The sequence below is a fragment of the Salmo salar genome, chromosome ssa29, assembly GCF_905237065.1.
Source record: "Salmo salar chromosome ssa29, Ssal_v3.1, whole genome shotgun sequence".
Lineage (NCBI taxonomy): Eukaryota > Metazoa > Chordata > Actinopteri > Salmoniformes > Salmonidae > Salmo > Salmo salar.
In genome coordinates, this window is record NC_059470.1 from 41,873,352 (window position 1) to 41,897,656 (window position 24,305).

The 24,305-nt window shown below is 44.3% G+C and overlaps 1 protein-coding gene across 1 annotated transcript in view; it reads right to left on the bottom strand.

The window, feature by feature from the left end:
• Window positions 1-12,805, bottom strand: part of vill (villin-like) — a 71,542-nt gene extending 58,737 nt beyond the window's left edge. The window contains exon 1 of the mRNA XM_045710717.1: window positions 12,637-12,805. The gene's annotated coding sequence lies outside the window, so the exon portion shown is untranslated. The remainder of the gene's footprint in view (window positions 1-12,636) is intronic.
• Between the last annotated feature and the right edge of the window lie 11,500 nt (window positions 12,806-24,305).

The window sequence follows — 24,305 nt, forward strand, 5'->3', positions numbered from 1 at the left end:
TGCTATCTCAGTGGATACAGCTGGAGAATTGGAGCCACTCAGGAGCCATAACCAATTTGACCAATGTATATTGTCCTGCTAATAACAGGGTTAATAATATATCTGTGAGAATATCCACGGGGCTTTTATATCATTCTACATTAATTATAACAATAATAATAGTTACTAATTTGTAAGTAAAGCCAGTTTGTTATTTGAAATAATTTATTTCTGGTTTTAGAGGGAGAGAAACCAAAAAACTACAATCATCTCATGGGTCTCCCAGTCGAGGACAGCACAGGTATTGAACCAGCACCTGTAACAACACAGCTTACACTGCTATGCAGTGTCTTAGACCTTTGCGCCACTCAGGCGCTGTATAACGTGACCGGTCGGGAGTGGGTTAAAACCTCTCTAGGCTAGGCGGGACGAATTCATCCCACCTACGTAACAGCCACTGCTATCCTGTGGCGCGATTTTCAAAACCTTAAAAATCCTATTACTTCAATTTCTCAAACATATGACTATTTTACAGCCATTCAAAGACAAGACTCTCGTTAATCTAACCACACTGTCCGATTTCAAAAAGGCTTTACAACGAAAGCAAAACATTAGATTATGTCAGCAGAGTACCAAGCCAGAAATAATCAGACACCCATTTTTCAAGCCAGCATATAATGTCACCAAAACCCAGAAGACAGCTAAATGCAGCACTCACCTTTGATGATCTTCATCAGATGACAACCCTAGGACATTATGTTATACAATACATGCATGTTTTGTTCAATCAAGTTCATATTTATATCAAAAACCAGCTTTTTACATTAGCATGTGACGTTCAGAACTAGCATACCCCCGCAAACTTCCGGGGAATTCGCTAACATTTTACTAAATTACTCACGATAAACGTTCACAAAAAGCATAACAATTATTTTAAGAATTATAGATACAGACCTCCTCTATGCACTCGATATGTCCGATTTTAAAATAGCTTTTGGTGAAAGCACATTTTGCAATATTCTAAGTACATAGCCCAGGCATCACGGGCTCGCTATTTAGACACCCGGCAAGTTTAGCACTCACCATAATCATATTTACTATTATAAAAGTTTCATTACCTTTTGTTGTCTTCGTCAGAATACACACCCAGGACTGCTACTTCAATAACAAATGTTGGTTTGGTCCAAAATAATCCATCGTTATATCTGAATAGCGGCGTTTTGTTCGATGCGTTCCAGACACTATCCGAAATAGTAAAGAAGTGTCACGCGCATGGCGCAATTCGTGACAATAAAATTCTAAGTATTCCATTACCGTACTTCGAAGCATGTCAACCGCTGTTTAAAATCAATTTTTACGACATTTTTCTCGTAGAAAAGCGATAATATTCCGACAGGGAATCTCCTTTTCGGCAAACAGAGGAAAAAATCCCAAAGGCGGGGCGGTCGGGGTCACGCGCATAAGCCAGTGTCTCTTGATCGGCCACTTGAGAAAGGCGATAATGTGTTTCAGCCTGGGGCTGGAATGACGACATTCTGTTTTTTCCCGGGCTCTGAGCGCCTATGGACGACGTGGGAAGTGTCACGTTAGAGCAGAGATCCTTAGTAAATGATAGAGATGGAAAAGAAGTTCAACAAATGGTCAGACAGGCCACTTCCTCTAAAGGAATCTCTCAGGTTTTGACCTGCCATTTGAGTTCTGTTATACTCACAGACACCATTCAAACAGTTTTAGAAAATTTAGGGTGTTTTCTATCCATATGTAATAAGTATATGCATATTCTAGTTACTGGGTAGGAGTGGTAACCAGATTAAATCGGGTATGTTTTTTATCCAGCCGTGTCAATGCTGCCCCCTAGCCCTAACAGGCTAAACTACTACAGTAAGACCAAAATAATCCTAACAAAATAAAATAATAAAAACCTTAGTGTAACAACAGTTTTAGTAAGTAATACTGAAGTCGTGCACAATTATCAGTTTCTATTTAGGTTTATGTCGCCCATTCATTGTCAGTTAGAGAAACAAATTAGCTCTAAATCCCGCGGCGTAAACTCACAATTTGTAAAGGGGGAACAACAATATGTTATCCTTTCTAAAGTTTTTTTTTTTAAAGAACGAACTGCTGTGTTGCTCTCCACTTTCTGGAGGACCGAGGTCTGAAATCAGTGGAATGCCTGGTGGAAGCATGATAGCTAAGGAGATGGAGAAAATTCAGGCGTTTGATTGCAAATACGGAGGGAGTCAAAAAGAGAATACAGAAGGCTGTTGTATAAAACACCCGTCTCTGGATTACATCTTCAAACTAAAGGGCAACCATGACAGAGAGGGAGAAGAGTTCATCCGTGTATACGGGTAAGATAGTCTAGCTAGCTACATTTTCAAATATTACATGTTTATAATTTTGGCAGAAAGTTGTTTCATTGCAAGTTAAAGCGTGCTGTTAGCTGGCTGGCTAGCTAGCTAAAGTTACGTGTGTGATCTGTGTAATGTCATTCGTATCTCAGAGTCATTTGCATTGCTAGTTATAGCCTAATGTTAGATAGCTAACATAGAACCTGGTTGGTTAGCTACCTGCAGATACATGCAGGGTAGAAACGTTATGAGTTGGGATTATGGTTCATTGTTTAGCTAGCTAACATTGAACCTAGCTAGTTGGTTAGCTTTATCTACCTGCAGATTCATGCAGGGTAGTAATGTTATGAGTTGGGATTATGGTTCATTGTTTAGCTAGCTAACATTGAACCTAGCTAGTTGGTTAGCTTTAGCTACCTGTAGATTCATGCAGGGTAGTAACGTTATGACTTGGGATTATGGTTCATTGTTTAGCTAGCTAGCTACATGTCTAAACAAAATATTCCACTATACAAGTAATCATTTCACTGTACCATTTACACCTTCTAACAAGCTAGAAACTAACCAAAAACATTGTTTAGAAAGATGCTTTTAGTTGCCTGGTTTGCTAAATTGACATATACTAAATTCATTTTTAAACTGAGGAATTTATTGGTGTTAAAAAGCACCAGTTATGTTATTTTGGACCACCAGGCTGATGCTGCCTGACGTTTTTGTCTTGATACTTTTTCATAACGACAACGGCAAGTTTGATGTCGGACGACAATAGAATGTTCATGATGTCACTGCCACAACTGTATACAGACATGTCGCTAGAGTTACTATAAACCAGCTATAAGTCTTGAAATCTTTGATTGTACACTACCATACTTACTGTTTAACATAGAAGAGCTCTCCAGTAGGTGTACCAACGATTCAAGGGCCATTTTCTCGAAAGTTGGGTTACAAGTTGAAAAAGCAGAATTCATTTATCATTTGTTCCTCAACTGTGGTGTTTGATATACCATTTTCTAGTTCTGAGTCTCTACTTTTATCCAATGTAAAAAAACACAATTTCAATTTTTTGCGGTCGGTCACATTTGAGCAGAATTTTCATATTCTGTAAAAACATAAATATACATTTTACCTTTATATAAAGTGTAGCTTTGTTCCAAAGTACAGTCCATATTCGTACTAACAAGCTCATTGACCAAAAACAAGCTCATTTACTAAAAACAAGTTAATTTACTAAAAACAAGCTCATTTACTAAAAACAAGTTAATTTACTAAAAAACAAGTTAATTTACTAAAAACAAGCTCATTTACTAAAAACGAGTTAATTTACTAAAAACAAGTTAATTTACTAAAAACAAACTCATTTACTAAAAACAAGTTAATTTACTAAAAACAAGTTAATTTACTAAAAACAAGTTAATTTACTAAAAACAAGCTCATTTACTAAAAACAAGCTCATTTTATTGACAAAGAAATTATTAAATTCACTTCAAAAGGTGATCTTGAGAGATATTGACCAAAAAATATGTCTTAGTTTTCTGTTAGTGAAACAATGGGAGAGGTAGGGGCTACGATAACATGCTTCTAAAAGCATGCCCAAATCCTGCTGGTATTTATATAACATTTCCTGTAGAATAACCATTATTCTGAGAATACACCCCAATACAGCACTAAGAGCTCATTTAGAGGTTAGCTGGTTTCTGTAGTGCAGGTCTACCTCGTATTCATACCACTGACAGACTTGATGAGCTGTTTTGACATGAAGTAAGTATATATGTAAGTTCATTTGGATTCTGTACACGGTCACACCTAGTTATAACCAGTTATAATCAGTTATAACCACAGGTGTACCTAAAGTACTCCATCTCTGCAGGTGATCTGTCTATCTGGTCTAAATCTCTGAGGATATGTATAGACTGATGTTTCCAGACAAACCTGAATTCAAATATACCTTCTTTTTGTTGTTGTTGAGAATACAGCAGTACAGCTCTCTGTGTAGAGAATACAGCAGTACAGCTCTCTGTGTAGAGAATACAGCAGTACAGCTCTCTGTGTAGAGAATACAGCAGTACAGCTCTCTGTGTAGAGAATACAGCAGTACAGCTCTCTGTGTAGAGAATACAGCAGTACAGCTCTCTGTGTAGAGAATACAGCAGTACAGCTCCCTGTGTAGAGAATACAGCAGTACAGCTCTCTGTGTAGAGAATACAGCAGTACAGCTCCCTGTGTAGAGAATACAGCAGTACAGCTCTCTGTGTAGAGAATACAGCAGTACAGCTCTCTGTGTAGAGAATACAGCAGTACAGCTCTCTGTGTAGAGAATACAGCAGTACAGCTCTCTGTGTAGAGAATACAGCAGTACAGCTCCCTGTGTAGAGAATACAGCAGTACAGCTCCCTGTGTAGAGAATACAGCAGTACAGATCCCTGTGTAGAGAATACAGCAGTACAGCTCCCTGTGTAGAGAATACAGCAGTACAGATCCCTGTGTAGAGAATACAGCAGTACAGCTCCCTGTGTAGAGAATACAGCAGTACAGCTCCCTGTGTAGAGAATACAGCAGTACAGCTCCCTGTGTAGAGAATACAGCAGTACAGCTCCCTGTGTAGAGAATACAGCAGTACAGCTCCCTGTGTAGAGAATACAGCAGTACAGCTCCCTGTGTAGAGAATACAGCAGTACAGCTCTCTGTGTAGAGAATACAGCAGTACAGCTCCCTGTGTAGAGAATACAGCAGTACAGCTCTCTGTGTAGAGAATACAGCAGTACAGCTCCCTGTGTAGAGAATACAGCAGTACAGCTCTCTGTGTAGAGAATACAGCAGTACAGCTCTCTGTGTAGAGAATACAGCAGTACAGCTCTCTGTGTAGAGAATACAGCAGTACAGCTCTCTGTGTAGAGAATACAGCAGTACAGCTCCCTGTGTAGAGAATACAGCAGTACAGCTCCCTGTGTAGAGAATACAGCAGTACAGCTCCCTGTGTAGAGAATACAGCAGTACAGCTCCCTGTGTAGAGAATACAGCAGTACAGCTCCCTGTGTAGAGAATACAGCAGTACAGCTCCCTGTGTAGAGAATACAGCAGTACAGCTCCCTGTGTAGAGAATACAGCAGTACAGCTCCATGTGTAGAGAATACAGCAGTACAGCTCTCTGTGTAGAGAATACAGCAGTACAGCTCTCTGTGTAGAGAATACAGCAGTACAGCTCTCTGTGTAGAGAATACAGCAGTACAGCTCTCTGTGTAGAGAATACAGCAGTACAGCTCCCTGTGTAGAGAATACAGCAGTACAGCTCCCTGTGTAGAGAATACAGCAGTACAGCTCCCTGTGTAGAGAATACAGCAGTACAGATCCCTGTGTAGAGAATACAGCAGTACAGCTCCCTGTGTAGAGAATACAGCAGTACAGATCCCTGTGTAGAGAATACAGCAGTACAGCTCCCTGTGTAGAGAATACAGCAGTACAGCTCCCTGTGTAGAGAATACAGCAGTACAGATCCCTGTGTAGAGAATACAGCAGTACAGCTCCCTGTGTAGAGAATACAGCAGTACAGCTCTCTGTGTAGAGAATACAGCAGTACAGCTCTCTGTGTAGAGAATACAGCAGTACAGCTCTCTGTGTAGAGAATACAGCAGTACAGCTCCCTGTGTAGAGAATACAGCAGTACAGCTCTCTGTGTAGAGAATACAGCAGTACAGCTCCCTGTGTAGAGAATACAGCAGTACAGCTCTCTGTGTAGAGAATACAGCAGTACAGCTCTCTGTTTAGAGAATACAGCAGTACAGCTCTCTGTGTAGAGAATACAGCAGTACAGCTCTCTGTGTAGAGAATACAGCAGTACAGCTCTCTGTGTAGAGAATACAGCAGTGTATACCAGTGGTAGACTGTGTATACCAGAGGCAGACTGTGTATACCAGTAGCAGACTGTGTATACCAGTGGCAGACTGTGTATACCAGTGGTAGACTGTGTATACCAGAGGCAGACTGTGTATACCAGAGGCAGACTGTGTATACCAGTGGTAGACTGTGTATACCAGTAGCAGACTGTGTATACCAGTGGTAGACTGTGTATACCAAGAGGCAGACTGTGTATACCAGTGGCAGACTGTGTATACCAGTGGCAGACTGTGTATACCAGAGGCAGACTGTGTATACCAGTGGCAGACTGTGTATACCAGAGGCAGACTGTGTATACCAGAGGCAGACTGTGTATACCAGAGGCAGACTGTGTATACCAGTGGCATATTTTTGTAATGTCATCTTGGTGTTGTATCCAGTTGTACAATACAATGCCTTCGGAAAGTATTCAGAACCTTTCAAAACATAAATACCTTATTTACATAAAGTATTCAGACTCTTTGCTAAAATACTCTGAATTGAGCTCAGGTGCATCCTGTTTCCAATGATCATCCTTGAGATGTTTCTACAACTTGATTTGGAATCCACCTATCGTCAATTCAATTGATTGGACATGATTTGGAAAGGCACACACCTGTCTATATAAGGTCCCACAGTTGACAGTGAATGTCAGAGCAAAAACCAAACCATGAGGTGGAAGGAATTGTCCGTAGAGCTCTGAGACAGGATTGTGTCGAGGCTCAGATCTGGGAAAGGGTACCAAAACATTTCTGCAGCATTGAAGGTCCCCAAGAACACAGTGGCCTCCATCATTCTTAAATCAAAGAAGTTTGCAACCCCCAAGACTCTCCCTAGAGCTGGCTGCCCGGCCAAACTGAGCAATCTGGGGAGAAGGGCCTTGGTCAGGGAGGTGACCAAGAACCTGATGGTCACTCTGACAGAACTCTAGAGTTCCTCTGTGTAGATGGGAGAACCTTCGATAAAGACAACCATCTCTGCAGCACTCCACCAATCAGGCCTTTATGGTAGATTGGCCAGATGGAAGCCACTCCTCAGTAAAAGGCACATGACAGCCCGCTTGGAGTTTGCCAAAAGGCACCTAAAGGACTCTCAGACCATGAGAAACAAGATTCTCTGGTCTGATGAATCCAAGATTAAACTCTTTGGCCTGAATTCCAAGCATCACGTCTGGAGGAAACCAGGCACCATCCCTACGGTGAAGCCTGGTGGTGGCAGCATCATGCTGTGGGGATGTTTTTCAGCAGCAGGGATTGGGAGACTAGTCAGGATCGAGGCAAAGATGAACAGAGCAAAGTACAGAGAGATCCTTGATGAAAACCTGCGCCTGAGTGCTCAGGACCTAAGACTGGGTTGAACGTTCACCTTCTAACAGGACAACAACCCTAAGCACACAGCCAAGACAATGCAGGATTGGCTTTGGGACAAGTCTCTGAATGTCCTTGAGTGGCCCGGCCAGAGCCCGGACTTGAACCCGATCGAACATCTCTGGGAGAGACCTGAAAATAGCTGTGCAGCGACGCTCCCCATCCCACCTGACAGAGCTTGAGAGGATCTGCAGAAAAGAATGGGAGAAACTCCCCAAATACAGGTGTGCCAAGCTTGTAGCGTCATACCCAAGAAGACTCAAGGCTGTAATCGCTGCCAAAGGTGCTTCAACAAAGTACTGAGTAAAAGGTCTGAATACTTATGTAAATGTAATATATATATATATTTTAAACCTGTTTTTGCTTTGTCATTATGGGATATTATCTGTAGATTGATGAGGGGGGGAGAAACATGTTTTTAATAAATTTTTGAATAAAGCTTCAACGTAACAAAATGGGTAAAAAGTCAAGGGGTCTGAATACTTTCAGAAGGCACTGCACGTGGTATAGACCCTTAGGCAGGTACATGGGGTGCTACATCAGATGATACAGGTCCACCCTCTGCTGGTATGGATAACTTATCATTATGTCTCCATGGAAACCTATATTCAAATAAAGATCCTATCTACTGTAGGACTGTAGGTGGAGTTAGATGTTTTGGGGTCAAAACACATTTTATGTCCATATTGATAGAGAAACACTAAACAATGATTTAGATTCGGTAAGAACAAGTTGAATGAAGAATTTAATTAACCATCTCTGGGCTGTGAACAAAAATATGCCTCTGGGGTCAAAATGACCCGAGTCGGTAGTTTTAAGGTTAAAGGCAATAATACAGTAAGACGTTCTGCAGTAAAGAGTCTATTATGAAAGCAGGTGACTCATGACTATTCTCTCTGTTCTGGAGAACAGGTGGCCTAAGAACGGACAGGCCCGTTAACTAGGCGCCGTGGCAACAAACAACTTCCGCAATCACGGGCGTGTGATTGCCCCTTCGGACAGATATCAGCACTGCCAGCCAAACGCACAGGGTGTCACTGAGCAAACACTACCACATATCACTGTCAAATTAGTGTCACGATAAAATATCACTGACTGTAAGACCGCTGTACTGTATGAGAACGCGAAGGAAAAACCAAAGCAGAGAACTACGGGGGGAGATTTGATTTATGAGAACACAGATACATGACCGCTTTATAGCAAGATAGAGATTTAATGCACAATCATTCAGTGGTCATACTTACTATATACAGATAGTTAGATAGAGGAAGTCAAACTTACTATATACAGATAGTAAGATAGAGGAAGTCATACTTACTATATACAGATAGTAAGATAGAGGAAGTCATACTTACTATATACAGATAGTTAGAAAGAGGAAGTCATACTTACTATATACAGATAGTAAGATAGAGGAAGTCATACTTACTATATACAGATAGTTAGAAAGAGGAAGTCATACTTACTATATACAGATAGTAAGATAGAGGAAGTCATACTTACTATATACAGATAGTTAGATAGAGGAAGTCATACTTACTATGTACAGATAGTTAGATAGAGGAAGTCAAACTTACTATATACAGATAGTTAGATAGAGGAAGTCAAACTTACTATATACAGATAGTTAGATAGAGGAAGTCATACTTACTATATACAGATAGTTAGATAGAGGAAGTCATATTTACTATATACAGATAGTAAGATAGAGGAAGTCAAACTTACTATATACAGATAGTTAGATAGAGGAAGTCAAACTTACTATATACAGATAGTTAGATAGAGGAAGTCATACTTACTATATACAGATAGTTAGATAGAGGAAGTCATACTTACTATATACAGATAGTTAGATAGAGGAAGTCATACTTACTATATACAGATAGTAAGATAGAGGAAGTCAAACTTACTATATACAGATAGTTAGATAGAGGAAGTCAAACTTACTATATACAGATAGTAAGATAGAGGAAGTCATACTTACTATATACAGATAGTTAGATAGAGGAAGTCATACTTACTATGTACAGATAGTTAGATAGAGGAAGTCAAACTTACTATATACAGATAGTAAGATAGAGGAAGTCAAACTTACTATATACAGATAGTTAGATAGAGGAAGTCAAACTTACTAAATACAGATAGTTAGATAGAGGAAGTCAAACTTACTATATACAGATAGTTAGATAGAGGAAGTCATACTTACTATATACAGATAGTTAGATAGAGGAAGTCAAACTTACTATATACAGATAGTAAGATAGAGTAAGTCATACTTACTATATACAGATAGTTAGATAGAGGAAGTCAAACTTACTATATACAGATAGTAAGATAGAGGAAGTCAAACTTACTATATACAGATAGTTAGATAGAGGAAGTCAAACTTACTAAATACAGATAGTTAGATAGAGGAAGTCAAACTTACTAAATACAGATAGTTAGATAGAGGAAGTCAAACTTACTAAATACAGATAGTTAGATAGAGGAAGTCAAACTTACTAAATACAGATAGTTAGATAGAGGAAGTCATACTTACTATATACAGATAGTAAGATAGAGGAAGTCAAACTTACTAAATACTATTACAACCTTGTCTTTTTAGAAACAGGTTTGACTGTTGCTGGGCAACTGATTGACAGGTCCAAGGTGTAGCGAGGACGGGGAGTGAGTGGTGAGTGGAGCTTGTTGACCTCAAACAGGATATGAGCCGGCTGCCTGCAAAAATCTCAAACTATCCCCAGCCCTTATTAAAACCTGCTCAGTCATGGCACCAAGGATGTGTCCCAAATGGCAGCCTACTCCCTACATAATGGGGCCCTCTAACACCAACCCTCTATGGGCCCTGGACAATAAGTAGTTCATTACGTAGGGAGTAGTGTGACATTATGGGACGGAAACCTAATCTCAGGTTAAGGCCTGACTCATTTAAAACAAACACGAATGTCACTACAGTATTCAAGTCGATTTCAACAATAGGGTTGGCGCTAACAGCGATTTCACTGGCAACGCCCCAGTGGTTCTGAAGGCCGAACCAGGATGCCTGTTACCTATCATCGTTACCACTGCTAAAGGTGGAGTCAGGTTAAAGGTGGAGTCAGGTGAAATTGTAATGCAGGGTTAATCCAGCATACACACTGATCACACGACTCATCATCATCATCATCATCATCATGTCAACTGAAGGTCAACATTCCAAATAAAAAAATGTGGTATGATTAATGTAACCTGAACTAATTAGTTTACGACCTGTCCTCTAATTATTTACCACTACCTAACTACTACAGGCTTCTGGAAGTGACTAGAAGCGATTAGAAGTGACTGAGTCAACACGGTTCTGCTGGCAGAGACTGGCATATGAAGGACAACTCCTTTAGTACATAAAAAGGGTGCTGTTTATATGTCTGTATGACTGTATCAAAATGATCCCAGTATACTGCAGCACTAGCTTAGTGGTCCTATGTGATGGAACCTAGAAGAACTGCTAGTTCAGCTGATGACTACAGCTTTGTCCTACCAGGCTTCTAGGTTCTCCTCAGACAAACAGATTGTGAACAAGTTCATTAACTAACCTCCAACCAGCAAGAGTTTAGTTTCACATGAGAAGTAACAACTGCAATACTTAAAAGTCATGATCAGGCTTATTAAAATAGCAGTGAAGGAACTCTCACTTCCTATGCAACAACCTCTCCTAACACATCCTAATCCTTCATATGCCCTAACCGTTCCTAACCCTAACCCTTCCTAATCATAATCCTTCATATGCCCTAACCCATCCTAACCCCTCCTAACCCTTTCCAACACCTCCTATCCCCTCCAAACCCTTCCCCTCATGTCCCCTCCAAACCCCTCCCAACCCTTCCTAACCCTTCATAAACCCTCCTAGCCCTTCCTAAACACTCCTAGCCCTTCCTAGCCCTTCCTAACCCTTCCTAACCCCTCTTAACCCTTCCTAAACCCTCCCAACCCTTCCTAAACCTTCCTAGCCCTTCCTAACCCTTCCTAATCCCTACTGACCCCTCCTAACCCTTCCTAACCCTTCCTAACACCTCCTAACCCTTCCTAACCCTCCTAAACTATCCTAACCCTTCCTAACCCTCCTAAACTATCCTAGCCCTTCCTAACCCTTCCTAATCCCTACTGACCCCTCCTAACCCTTCCTAACCCTCCTAACCCTAACCCTAACCCTAACCCTCCTAACCCTAACCCTCCTAACCCTAACCCTCCTAACCCTAACCCTAACCCTCTTAACCCTAACCCTAACCCTCCTAACCCTAACCCTCCTAACCCTAACCCTCCTAACCCTCCTAACCCTAACCCTAACACTACCCCTAACCCTACCCCTAACCCTAACCCTAACCCCTCCTAACCCTTCCTAACCCTAACCCTCCTAACCCTAACCCTCCTAACCCTAACCCTCCTAACCCTAACCCTAACCCTCTTAACCCTAACCCTAACCCTCCTAACCCTCCTAACCCTAACCCTAACACTACCCCTAACCCTACCCCTAACCCTAACCCTAACCCCTCCTAACCCTTCCTAACCCTAACCCTCCTAACCCTAACCCTAACCCATGGCCTACTGCTGATGGAAAAACTGGTTCCATATCTATTAAGCACTATTATTATCAGACAATGGTCAGAGTGCACACCTTACTAAGTACATAGAACTACCTCACAATATACTTCCAACTCCCTGGCGAAATCACAAAGAAAGCTTTATGTGCCAGTTCACAGAGAATGAACTTCACAGTGGACAATACCTGTAATCCCTGTAACAACACTGACTGAAAGAGCAAAATATATGAACCTTATCAATCTCAACACGAAAACGGACTGATTTAACAGTAGTGATAGAATAACACTGTGATTGATGAAATAACCACCATACTGTATGGATCTTACCTATGGCAGGTGAGCGATACAGGATGGTCCAGGTATAATACTGTACGGATCTTACCTATGGCAGGTGGGCGATACAGGATGGTCCAGGTATAATACTGTACGGATCTTACCTATGGCAGGTGAGCGATACAGGATGGTCCAGGTATAATACTGTACGGATCTTACCTATGGCAGGTGAGTGATACAGGATGGTCCAGGAATAAGAGAAGCACTCCTGTAGTCTGGATACAACTCTGACTGAGAACTATACGACCTACTCCTCTCTCTCCCTCTGTGTGAGGATGAGTGTGTGTGGCCGTCAAGGTGTATGTGTGTGTGTTTATGTGTCTGTGTGTGTCTGTGTGTGTGATCGCGTCAGTAAGGTAGGGTGTGTTTATGTCTGTCCTCTCCACCCACTGTTCTGAACACACCTACTATCCCTCACTACCTACTCCTTCCTTCCTTCCTTCCTTCCTTCCTTCCTTCCTTCCTTCCTTCCTTCCTTCCTTCCTTCCTTCCTTCCTTCCTTCCTTCCTTCCTTCCTTCCTTCCTTCCTTCCTACCTACCTACCTACCTACCTACCTATCTACATACCTACAGTTGAAGTCGGAAGTTTACATACACCTTAGCCAAATACATATAAACTCAGTATTTCACAATTCCTGATATTTAATCCTGGTAAAAATTCCCTGTCTTAGGTCAGTTAAAATCACACTTTATTTTAAGAATGTGAAATGTCAGAATAATAGTAGAGAGAATGATTTATTAAAGCTTTTATTTCTTTCATCACATTCCCAGTGGGTCAGAAGTTTACATACACTAAATTAATATTTGGTAGCATTGCCTTTAAATTGTTTAACCTGGGTAAAATGTTTCAGGTAGCCTTCCACAAGCTTCCACAATAAGTTGGGTGAATTTTGGCCCATTCCTCCTGACAGAGCTGGTGTAACTGAGTCAGGTTTGTAGGCCTCCTTGCTCGCACACGCTTTTTCAGTTCTGCCCACAAATGTTCTATGGGATTGAGGTCAGGGCTTTGTGATGGCCACTCCAATACCTTGACTTTGTTGTCCTTAAGCCATTTTGCCACAACTTTGGAAGTATGCTTGGGGTCATTGTCCATTTGGAAGACCCATTTGTGACCAAGCTTTAACTTCCTGACTGATGTCTTGGGATGTTGCTTCAATATATCCACGTAATTTTCCGTCCTCATGATGCCATCTATTTTGTGAAGTGCACCAGTCCCTCCTGCAGCAAAGCACCCCCACAACATGATGCTGCCACCCCCGTGCTTCACGGTTGGGATGGTGTTCTTCGGCTTGCAAGCCTCCCCCTTCTTCCTCCAAACATAACGATGGTCATTATGGCCAAACAGTTCTATTTTTGTCCCATCAGACCAGAGGACATTTCTTCAAAAAGTACGATCTTTGTCCCCATGTGCAGTTGCAAACTGTAATCTGTTTTTTTATGGCCTTTCAGGTTATGTCGATATAGGACTCGTTTTACTGTGGATATAGATACTTTTGTATCGGTTTCCTCCAGCATCTTCACAAGGTCCTTTGCTGTTGTTCTGGGATTGGTTCGAAAAGTGCAAATCAAAGTATGTTCATATCTAGGAGACAGAACGCGTCTCCTTCCTGAGCGGTATGACGGCTGCGTGGTCCCATGGTGTTTATACTTGCATACTATTGTTTGTACAAATGAACGTGGTACCTTCAGGCATTTGGAAATTGCTCCCAAGGATGAACCAGACTTGTGGAGGTCTACTGTTTTTTTTCTGAGGTCTTGGCTGATTTCTTTTGATTTTCCCATGATGTCAAGCAGAGAGGCACTGAGTTTGAAGGTAGGCCTTGAAATACATCCACAGGTACACCTCCAATTGACTCAAATGATGTCAATTAGCCTATCAGAAGCTTCTAAAGCCATGACATCATTTTCTGGAATTTTCCAAGCTGTTTAAAGGCACAGTCAACTTAGTGTATGTAAACTTCTGACCCCCTGGAATTGTGATACAGTGAATTATAGGTGAAATAATCTTTCTGTCAACAATTGTTATAAAAATTACTCGTGTCATGCCAAAGTAGATGTCCTAACCGACTTGCCAAAACTATAGTTTGTTAACAAGAAATTTGTGGAGTGGTTGAAAAACTAGTTTTAACGACTCCAACATAAGTGAATGTAAACTTCCAACTTCAACTGTACCTACCTACCTACCTACCTACCTACCTACCCTACCTACCCTACCCACCACCCTACCCACCTACCTACCTACCTACCTACCTACCTACCCACCCACCACCCACCCTACCCACCTACCACCCTACAGTACATCTCTCTTTCTACCTCCCTCACTCCCTACCTCTACTTCCTTCCTCCTACCTACCCACCTACCTACCCACCCACCACCCTACCCACCCACCTACCCACCCACCACCCACCCACCACCACCCACCTACCCTACCCTACCCACCTACCTACCTACATCCCTCCCTCCCTACCTACAGTACCTACCTCTCCCTCTCTTTCTCCCTCCCAATCTCTAGCTCTCTCCCTCTCCCTCTCCCTGCGTCACTGTCACGCCCCTGCACCAACAATACCACTAGAATACATGTGAGGCCACCACCAGCCCAGCCTTCAGCCTAAACACCAGACTAGCCACCACCAGCCCAGCCTTCAGCCTAAACACCAGACTAGCCACCACCAGCCCAGCCTTCAGCCTAAACACCAGACTAGCCACCACCAGCCTGTTGACTCCACTTCCCAGCCTTCAGCCTAACCACCAGCCTGTTTACTCCACTTCCCAGCCTTCAGACTAACCACCAGACTAGCCACCACCAGCCCAGCCTTCAGACTAACCACCAGCCTGTTGACTCCACTTCCCAGCCTTCATTCTAACCACCAGCCTGTTGACTACACTTCCCAGCCTTCAGCCTAACCACCAGCCTGTTGATTTCACTTCCCAGCCTTCAGCCTAACCATCAGCCTGTTGACTCCACTTCCCAGCCTTCAGCCTAACCATCAGCCTAACCAACTAATCTCCTCGGCCTTCAAGCCGCTCCAGGGGCCACTGTGTTTTCCAAGTTAGATTTATGGAACACCTACCATCTGGTGCGGATACGAGAGGGGGACGAGTGGAAGACCGCCTTCAACGCGGCCAGCGGCCACAACGAGTATCTGGTCATGCCCTTTGGCCTCACCAACGCCCCTGCCGTGTTCCAGGCTCTGGTAAATGATGTCCTCCGCGACATGTTGAACCTGTTCGTCTTCGTCTACATTGATGACATCCTCGTCTTCTCCCGTTCCCTTCAAGAACACGTGCTCCACATCCGGCAGGTCCTTCAACACCTTCTGGAGAATCAGCTGTTTGTGAAGGCGGAGAAGTGCGAGATCCATCACTTCACCATCCCCTTTCTGGGTTACATCATCTCTGCTGGGAGTGTCCAGATGGATCCCAGGAAGGTGAGAGCCGAGATGGATTGGCCTCAGCCTACGTCCAGGGTGCAGCTGCAATGTTTCCTTGGGTTCGTCAACTTCTATCGCCGCTTTATCCGGGGTTACAGCACCCTGGCTTCCCCCCTGTCAGCCCTCACCTTGTCCAAGGTTCCGTTCATGTGGTGTCCAGCTGCTGACCGGGCATTCCGGGACCTCAAACATCGCTACACCACACCTCCCATCCTGGTTCATCCTGACCCATCTCGTCAGTTTGTGGTGGAGGCCGATGCTTCGGATGTCGGAGTGGGGGTTGTCAACTAGCGTTTTTGTCTCAGCTCCTGCTTTTCCCCAGTCTCTCTTTTCTCATCCTCCTGGTTTTTGACCCTTTCCTATCCTGACCATGTACCCTCTAGCCTGACCACTCTGCCTGCCCCTGAACCTGACCCTGATCCTGCCTGCCATTCTGTACCTTTGCCCCTGTCGTTATAATAAACATTGTTACTTCGACACGGTCTGCATCTGGGTTTTACCTTGATAAACGGAGGTGATGTTGTGGTCTATATAAAGGACCAGGAATGCCAAAGGTGGAGGTGTTGCTGTTTATATTCAGAACCACATTCCTGTAAAGCTTAGAGAAGATCTCATGTTAAATACAGTTGAAGTAATATGTCTACAGGTTAATCTGCCTCACCTAAAGCCCATTCTGATGGGAAGCTGCTATAGACCACCAAGTGCTAACAGTCCGTATCTGGATAACATGTGTGAAATGCTTGATAATGTATGTGATATCAACAGAGGGGTATATTTTCTGGGTGATTTAAATATTGACTGGCTCTCATCAAGCTGCCCACTCAAGAAAAATCTTCAAACTGTAACCAGTGCCTGCAGCCTGGTTCAGGTTATCAGTCAACCTACCAGGGTATTTACAAACAGCACAGGAATTAAATCATCAACATGTATTGATCACATCTTTACTGATGCTGCATAAATGTGTTTTAAAGCAGTATCCAAAACCATAGAATGTGGTGATCACAATATAATAGCCATATCTCAAATCAAATCAAATGTTATTGGTCACATACACATGGTTAGCAGGTGTTAATGTGAGTGTAGCGAAATGTTTGTGCTTCTAGTTCCGACCGTGCAGTAATATCTAACAATTAATCTAACAATTTCACAACAACTACCAGATACACACAAATCTAAAGACAACAACATAGCAAGGCAGCAACACATGACAACACAGCATGGTAGCAACACAACATGACAATATGGATGAGCGATGACCGAGCGGCATATGCAAGATGCAATAGATGGTTTAAAATACAGTATATACATATGAGATGAGTAATGTAAGACATGTAAAGATTATTAAAGTGGAATTATTTAAAGTGTCTAGTGATCTATATATTAAAGTGGCCAATGATTTGAGTCTCTATGTGGGCAGCAGCCTCTCTGTGTTAGTGATGGCTGTTTAACAGTCTGATGGCCTTGAGATAGAAGCTGTTTTTCAGTCTCTCGGGTCCCAGCTTTGATGCACCTGTACTGACCTCGCCTTCTGGATGTTAGCGGGGTGAACAGGCAGTGGCTCGGGTGGTTGTTGTCCTTGATGATCTTTTTGGCCTTCCTGTGACATCGGGTGGTGTAGGTGTCCTGGAGGGCAGGTAGTTTGCCCCCGGTGATGCGTTGTGCAGACCTCACTACCCTCTGGAGAGCCTTCCGGTTATGGGCGGAGCAGCTGCCGAACACTGTATTGATGAGGATGTATTGTAACACTGTATTGATAAAGCTGTATTGTAACACTGTATTGATAAAGCTGTATTGTAACACTGTATTGATAAAGCTGTATTGTAACACTGTATTGATAAAGCTGTATTGTAACACTGTATTGATAAAGCTGTATTGTAACACTGTATTGATAAAGCTATATTGTAACATTGTATTGATAAAGCTGTATTGTAACACTGTATTGATAAGGCTGTATTGTAACACTGTATTGATAAAGCTGTATTGTAACACTGTATTGATAAGGCTGTATTGTAACACTGTATTGATAAGGCTGTATTGTAACACTGTATTGATGAGACTGTATTGTAACACTGTATTGATGAGACTGTATTGTAACACTGTATTGATAAAGCTGTATTGTAACACTGTATTGATGAGACTGTATTGTAACACTGTATTGATAAAGCTATATTGTAACACTGTATTGATAAAGCTGTATTGTAACACTGTATTGATGAGACTGTATTGTAACACTGTATTGGTGAGACTGTATTGTAACACTGTATTGATAAAGCTGTATTGTAACATTGTATTGAAACGGCTGTATTGTAACACTGTATTGATAAAGCTGTATTGTAACAATGTATTGATAAAGCTATAATGTAAGACATGGCTATGGTCCCAGCCCAAAATGACTACAGGTTCAGACCCTCCCCAAACAGACCTGGCAACACAGAGAACTACAGGTTCAGACCCTCCCCAAACAGACCTGGCAACACAGAGAACTACAGGTTCAGACCCTCCAAAACAAACCTGGCAACACAGAGAACTACAGTCTTAGACCCTCCCAAACAGACCTGGCAACACAGAGAACTACAGGTTCAGACCCTCCCCAAACAGACCTGGCAACACAGAGAACTACAGTCTTAGACCCTCCCAAACAGACCTGGCAACACAGAGAACTACATGTTCAGACCCTCCCCAAACAGAAATGGCAACACAGAGAACTACAGTCTTAGACCATCCCAAACAGACCTGGCAACACAGAGAACTACAGGTTCAGACCCTCCCCAAACAGACCTGGCAACACAGAGAACTACAGTCTTAGACCCTCCCAAAACAGACCTGGCAACACAGAGAACTACAGGTTCAGACCCTCCCCAAACAGACCTGGCAACACAGAGAACTACAGGTTCAGACCCTCCCCAAACAGACCTGGCAACACAGAGAACTACAGGTTCAGACCCTCCCCAAACAGACCTGGCAACACAGAGAACTACAGGTTCAGACCCTCCCAAACAGACCTGGCAACACAGAGAACTACAGTCTTAGACCCTCCGAAACAGACCTGGCAACACAGAGAACTACAGGTTCAGACCCTCCCAAACAGACCTGGCAACACAGAGAACTACATCCTTAGACCCTTCCAAACAGACCTGGCAACACAGAGAACTACAGGTTTAATCCCTCCCCAAACAGACCTGGCAACACAGAGAACTACATGTTCAGACCTTCCCCAAACAGACCTGGCAACACAGAGAACTACAGGTTCAGACCCTCCCCAAACAGACCTGGCAACACAGAGAACTACAGGTTCAGACCCTCCCCAAACAGACCTGGCAACACAGAGAACTACAGTCTTAGACCCTCCCCAAACAGACCTGGCAACACAGAGAACTACAGTATTAGACCCTCCCCAAACAGACCTGGCAACACAGAGAACTAAAGTCTTAGACCCTCCCAAACAGACCTGGCAACACAGAGAACTACAGGTTCAGACCCCCCCAAATAGACCTGGCAACACAGAGAACTACAGGTTCAGACCCTCCCAAACAGACCTGGCAACACAGAGAACTACAGGTTCAGACCCTCCCCAAACAGACCTGGCAACACAGAGAACTACAGTCTTAGACCCTCCCAAACAGACCTGGCAACACAGAGAACTACAGGTTCAGACCCTCCCAAACAGACCTGGCAACACAGAGAACTACAGGTTCAGACCCTCCCCAAACAGACCTGGCAACACAGAGAACTACAGGTTCAGACCCTCCCCAAACAGACCTGGCAACACAGAGAACTACAGGTTCAGACCCTCCCAAACGGACCTGGCAACACAGAGAACTACAGGTTTAGACCCTCCCCAAACAGACCTGGCAACACAGAGAACTACAGGTTCAGACCCTCCCAAACAGACCTGGCAACACAGAGAACTACAGGTTCAGACCCTCCCCAAACAGACCTGGCAACACAGAGAACTACAGGTTTAATTCCTCCCCAAACAGACCTGGCAACACAGAGAACTACAGGTTCAGACCCTCCCCAAACAGACCTGGCAACACAGAGAACTACAGGTTTAATTCCTCCCCAAACAGACCTGGCAACACAGAGAACTACAGGTTCAGACCCTCCCCAAACAGACCTGGCAACACAGAGAACTACAGGTTTAATTCCTCCCCAAACAGACCTGGCAACACAGAGAACTACAGGTTCAGACCCTCCTCAAACAGACCTGGCAACACAGAGAACTACAGGTTCAGACCCTCCAAAACAAACCTGGCAACACAGAGAACTACAGGTTCAGACCCTCCCAAACAGACCTGGCAACACAGAGAACTACAGGTTCAGACCCTCCCAAAACAGACCTGGCAACACAGAGAACTACAGGTTCAGACCCTCCCAAACGGACCTGGCAACACAGAGAACTACAGTCTTAGACCCTCCCAAACAGACCTGGCAACACAGAGAACTACAGTCTTAGACCCTCCCCAAACAGACCTGGCAACACAGAGAACTACAGGTTCAGACCCTCCCCAAACAGAAATGGCAACACAGAGAACTACAGTCTTAGACCCTCCCAAACAGACCTGGCAACACAGAGAACTACAGTCTTAGACCCTCCCAAACGGACCTGGCAACACAGAGAACTACAGGTTCAGACCCTCCCCAAACAGACCTGGCAACACAGAGAACTACAGGTTCAGACACTCCCAAACAGACCTGGCAACACAGAGAACTACAGGTTCAGACCCCCCCAAACAGACCTGGCAACACAGAGAACTACAGGTTCAGACCCTCCCCAAACAGACCTGGCAACACAGAGAACTACAGGTTTAATTCCTCCCCAAACAGACCTGGCAACACAGAGAACTACAGGTTTAATTCCTCCCCAAACATACCTGGCAACACAGAGAACTACAGTCTTAGACCCTCCCCAAACAGACCTGGCAACACAGAGAACTACAGGTTCAGACCCTCCCCAAACAGACCTGGCAACACAGAGAACTACAGGTTCAGACCCTCCCCAAACAGACCTGGCAACACAGAGAACTACAGGTTCAGACCCCCCCAAACAGACCTGGCAACACAGAAACTACAGGTTCAGACCCTCCCCAAACAGACCTGGCAACACAGAGAACTACAGTCTTAGACCCTCCCAAAACAGACCTGGCAACACAGAGAACTACAGGTTCAGACCCTCCCAAAACAGACCTGGCAACACAGAGAACTACAGGTTCAGACCCTCCCAAACAGACCTGGCAACACAGAGAACTACAGGTTCAGACCCTCCCCAAACAGACCTGGCAACACAGAGAACTACATGTTCAGACCCTCCCCAAACAGACCTGGCAACACAAGGAACTACAGTCTTAGACCCTCCCAAACAGACCTGGCAACACAGAGAACTACAGGTTCAGACCCTCCCCAAACAGACCTGGCAACACAGAGAACTACAGGTTCAGACCCTCCCCAAACAGACCTGGCAACACAGAGAACTACAGTCTTAGACCCTCCCAAACAGACCTGGCAACACAGAGAACTACAGGTTCAGACCCTCCCCAAACAGACCTGGCAACACAGAGAACTACAGGTTCAGACCCCCCCAAACAGACCTGGCAACACAGAGAACTACAGGTTCAGACCCTCCCCAAACAGACCTGGCAACACAGAGAACTACAGGTTCAGACCCTCCCTAACAGACCTGGCAACACAGAGAACTACAGTCTTAGACCCTCCCCAAACAGACCTGGCAACACAGAGAACTACAGGTTCAGACCCTCCCTAACAGACCTGGCAACACAGAGAACTACAGTCTTAGACCCTCCCAAACAGACCTGGCAACACAGAGAACTACAGGTTCAGAGCCTCCCCAAACAGACCTGGCAACACAGAGAACATCAGGTTCAGACAATCCCCAAACAGACCTGGCAACACAGAGAACTACATCCTTAGACCCTCCCCAAACAGACCTGGCAACACAGGGAACTACAGGTTCAGACCCTCCCCAAACAGACCTGGCAACACAGAGAACTACATGTTCAGACCCTCCCCAAACAGACCTGGCAACACAGAGAACTACAGTCATTGACCCTCCCAAACAGACCTGGCAACACAGAGAACTACAGGTTCAGACCCTCCCCAAACAGACCTGGCAACACAGAGAACTACAGGTTCAGACCCTCCCCAAACAGACCTGGCAACACAGAGAACATCAGGTTCAGACCCTCCCCAAACAGACCTGGCAACACAGAGAACTACAGTCTTAGACCCTCCCAAACAGACCTGGCAACACAGAGAACTACAGTCTTACTTTGGTCTGCATTGTTCTGTTGAGACTCAATAGATTTGGAATAGATGATCAATAGAAAGTAAAGGAGTGTAAGACAGCTGATGTACCGTTAGCTTCAGCTGTAGTTATTTCCTCATCTGTCAGTCAATTATTTATTGTTCTGAAAATGATTTTGAGATAATTCAACAAGCAAAGAAATTTTAATCCTGACATTGATACCCCCATGACCCTCTCCCCTGTTTCAGCTCATCCTGGCCATGACCCTCTCCCCTGTTTCAGCTCATCCTGGATATGACCCTCTCTCCTGTTTCAGCTCATCCTGGATATGACCCTCTCTCCCCTGTTTCAGCTCATCCTGGATATGACCCTCTCTCCCCTGTTTCAGCTCATCCTGGATATGACCCTCTCTCCCCTGTTTCAGCTCATCCTGGATATGACCCTCTCCCCTGTTTCACCTCATCCTGGATATGACCCTCTCCCCTGTTTCACCTCATCCTGGATATGACCCTCTCCCCCCTGTTTCACCTCATCCTGGATATGACCCTCTCCCCTGTTTCAGCTCATCCTGGATATGACCCTCTCTCCCCTGTTTCAGCTCATCCTGGATATGACCCTCTCTCCCCTGTTTCAGCTCATCCTGGATATGACCCTCTCTCCCCTGTTTCACCTCATCCTGGCCGTGACCCTCTCTCCCCTGTTTCAGCTCATCCTGGATATGACCCTCTCCCCTGTTTCAGCTCATCCTGGATATGACCCTCTCTCCCCTGTTTCAGCTCATCCTGGATATGACCCTCTCTCCCCTGTTTCAGCTCATCCTGGATATGACCCTCTCTCCCCTGTTTCACCTCATCCTGGCCGTGACCCTCTCTCCCCTGTTTCAGCTCATCCTGGATATGACCCTCTCCCCTGTTTCAGCTCATCCTGGATATGACCCTCTCCCCTGTTTCAGCTCATCTGGATATGACCCTCTCTCCCCTGTTTCAGCTCATCCTGGATATGACCCTCTCCCCTGTTTCAGCTCATCCTGGATATGACCCTCTCTCCCCTGTTTCAGCTCATCCTGGATATGACCCTCTCTCCCCTGTTTCAGCTCATCCTGGATATGACCCTCTCTCCCCTGTTTCAGCTCATCCTGGCCATGACCCTCTCTCCCCTGTTTCAGCTCATCCTGGCCATGACCCTCTCTCCCCTGTTTCAGCTCATCCTGGATATGACCCTCTCCCCTGTTTCAGCTCATCCTGGATATGACCCTCTCCCCTGTTTCAGCTCATCCTGGATATGACCCTCTCCCCTGTTTCAGCTCATCCTGGCCATGACCCTCTCTCCCCTGTTTCAGCTCATCCTGGATATGACCCTCTCCCCTGTTTCAGCTCATCCTGGATATGACCCTCTCCCCTGTTTCAGCTCATCCTGGATATGACCCTCTCTCCCCTGTTTCAGCTCATCCTGGCCATGACCCTCTCTCTCCTGTTTCAGCTCATCCTGGCCATGACCCTCTCTCCCCTGTTTCAGCTCATCCTGGATATGACCCTCTCTCCCCTGTTTCAGCTCATCCTGGCCGTGACCCTCTCCCCTGTTTCAGCTCATCCTGGCCGTGACCCTCTCTCCCCTGTTTCAGCTCATCCTGGCCGTGACCCTCTCCCCTGTTTCAGCTCATCCTGGATATGACCCTCTCCCCTGTTTCAGCTCATCCTGGATATGACCCTCTCTCCCCTGTTTCAGCTCATCCTGGCCATGAGTTCCAGAACCAACGGAGCTCTTCTGTATGACCTGGACTTGTCATGGAAACCCAATAAACCTTGATCTATTTGATACAGGATGAATTGACAGATAATACTAGTTAAAGGAGAGATATGACAGGATGAATTGACAGATAATACTAGTTAAAGGAGAGATATGACAGGATGAATTGACAGATAATACTAGTTAAAGGAGAGATATGACAGGATGAATTGACAGATAGTAATATTTAAAGGAGAGATATGACAGGATGAATTGACAGATAATAATATTTAAATGAGCGATATGACAGGCCAACAGATATAACGGTGATCTACAGTTACCGATATATTTTGTTGTGACGGGCACTATAACGGGTCCGCCCCCTCCGAGAACTAAATAAATCCAGGCG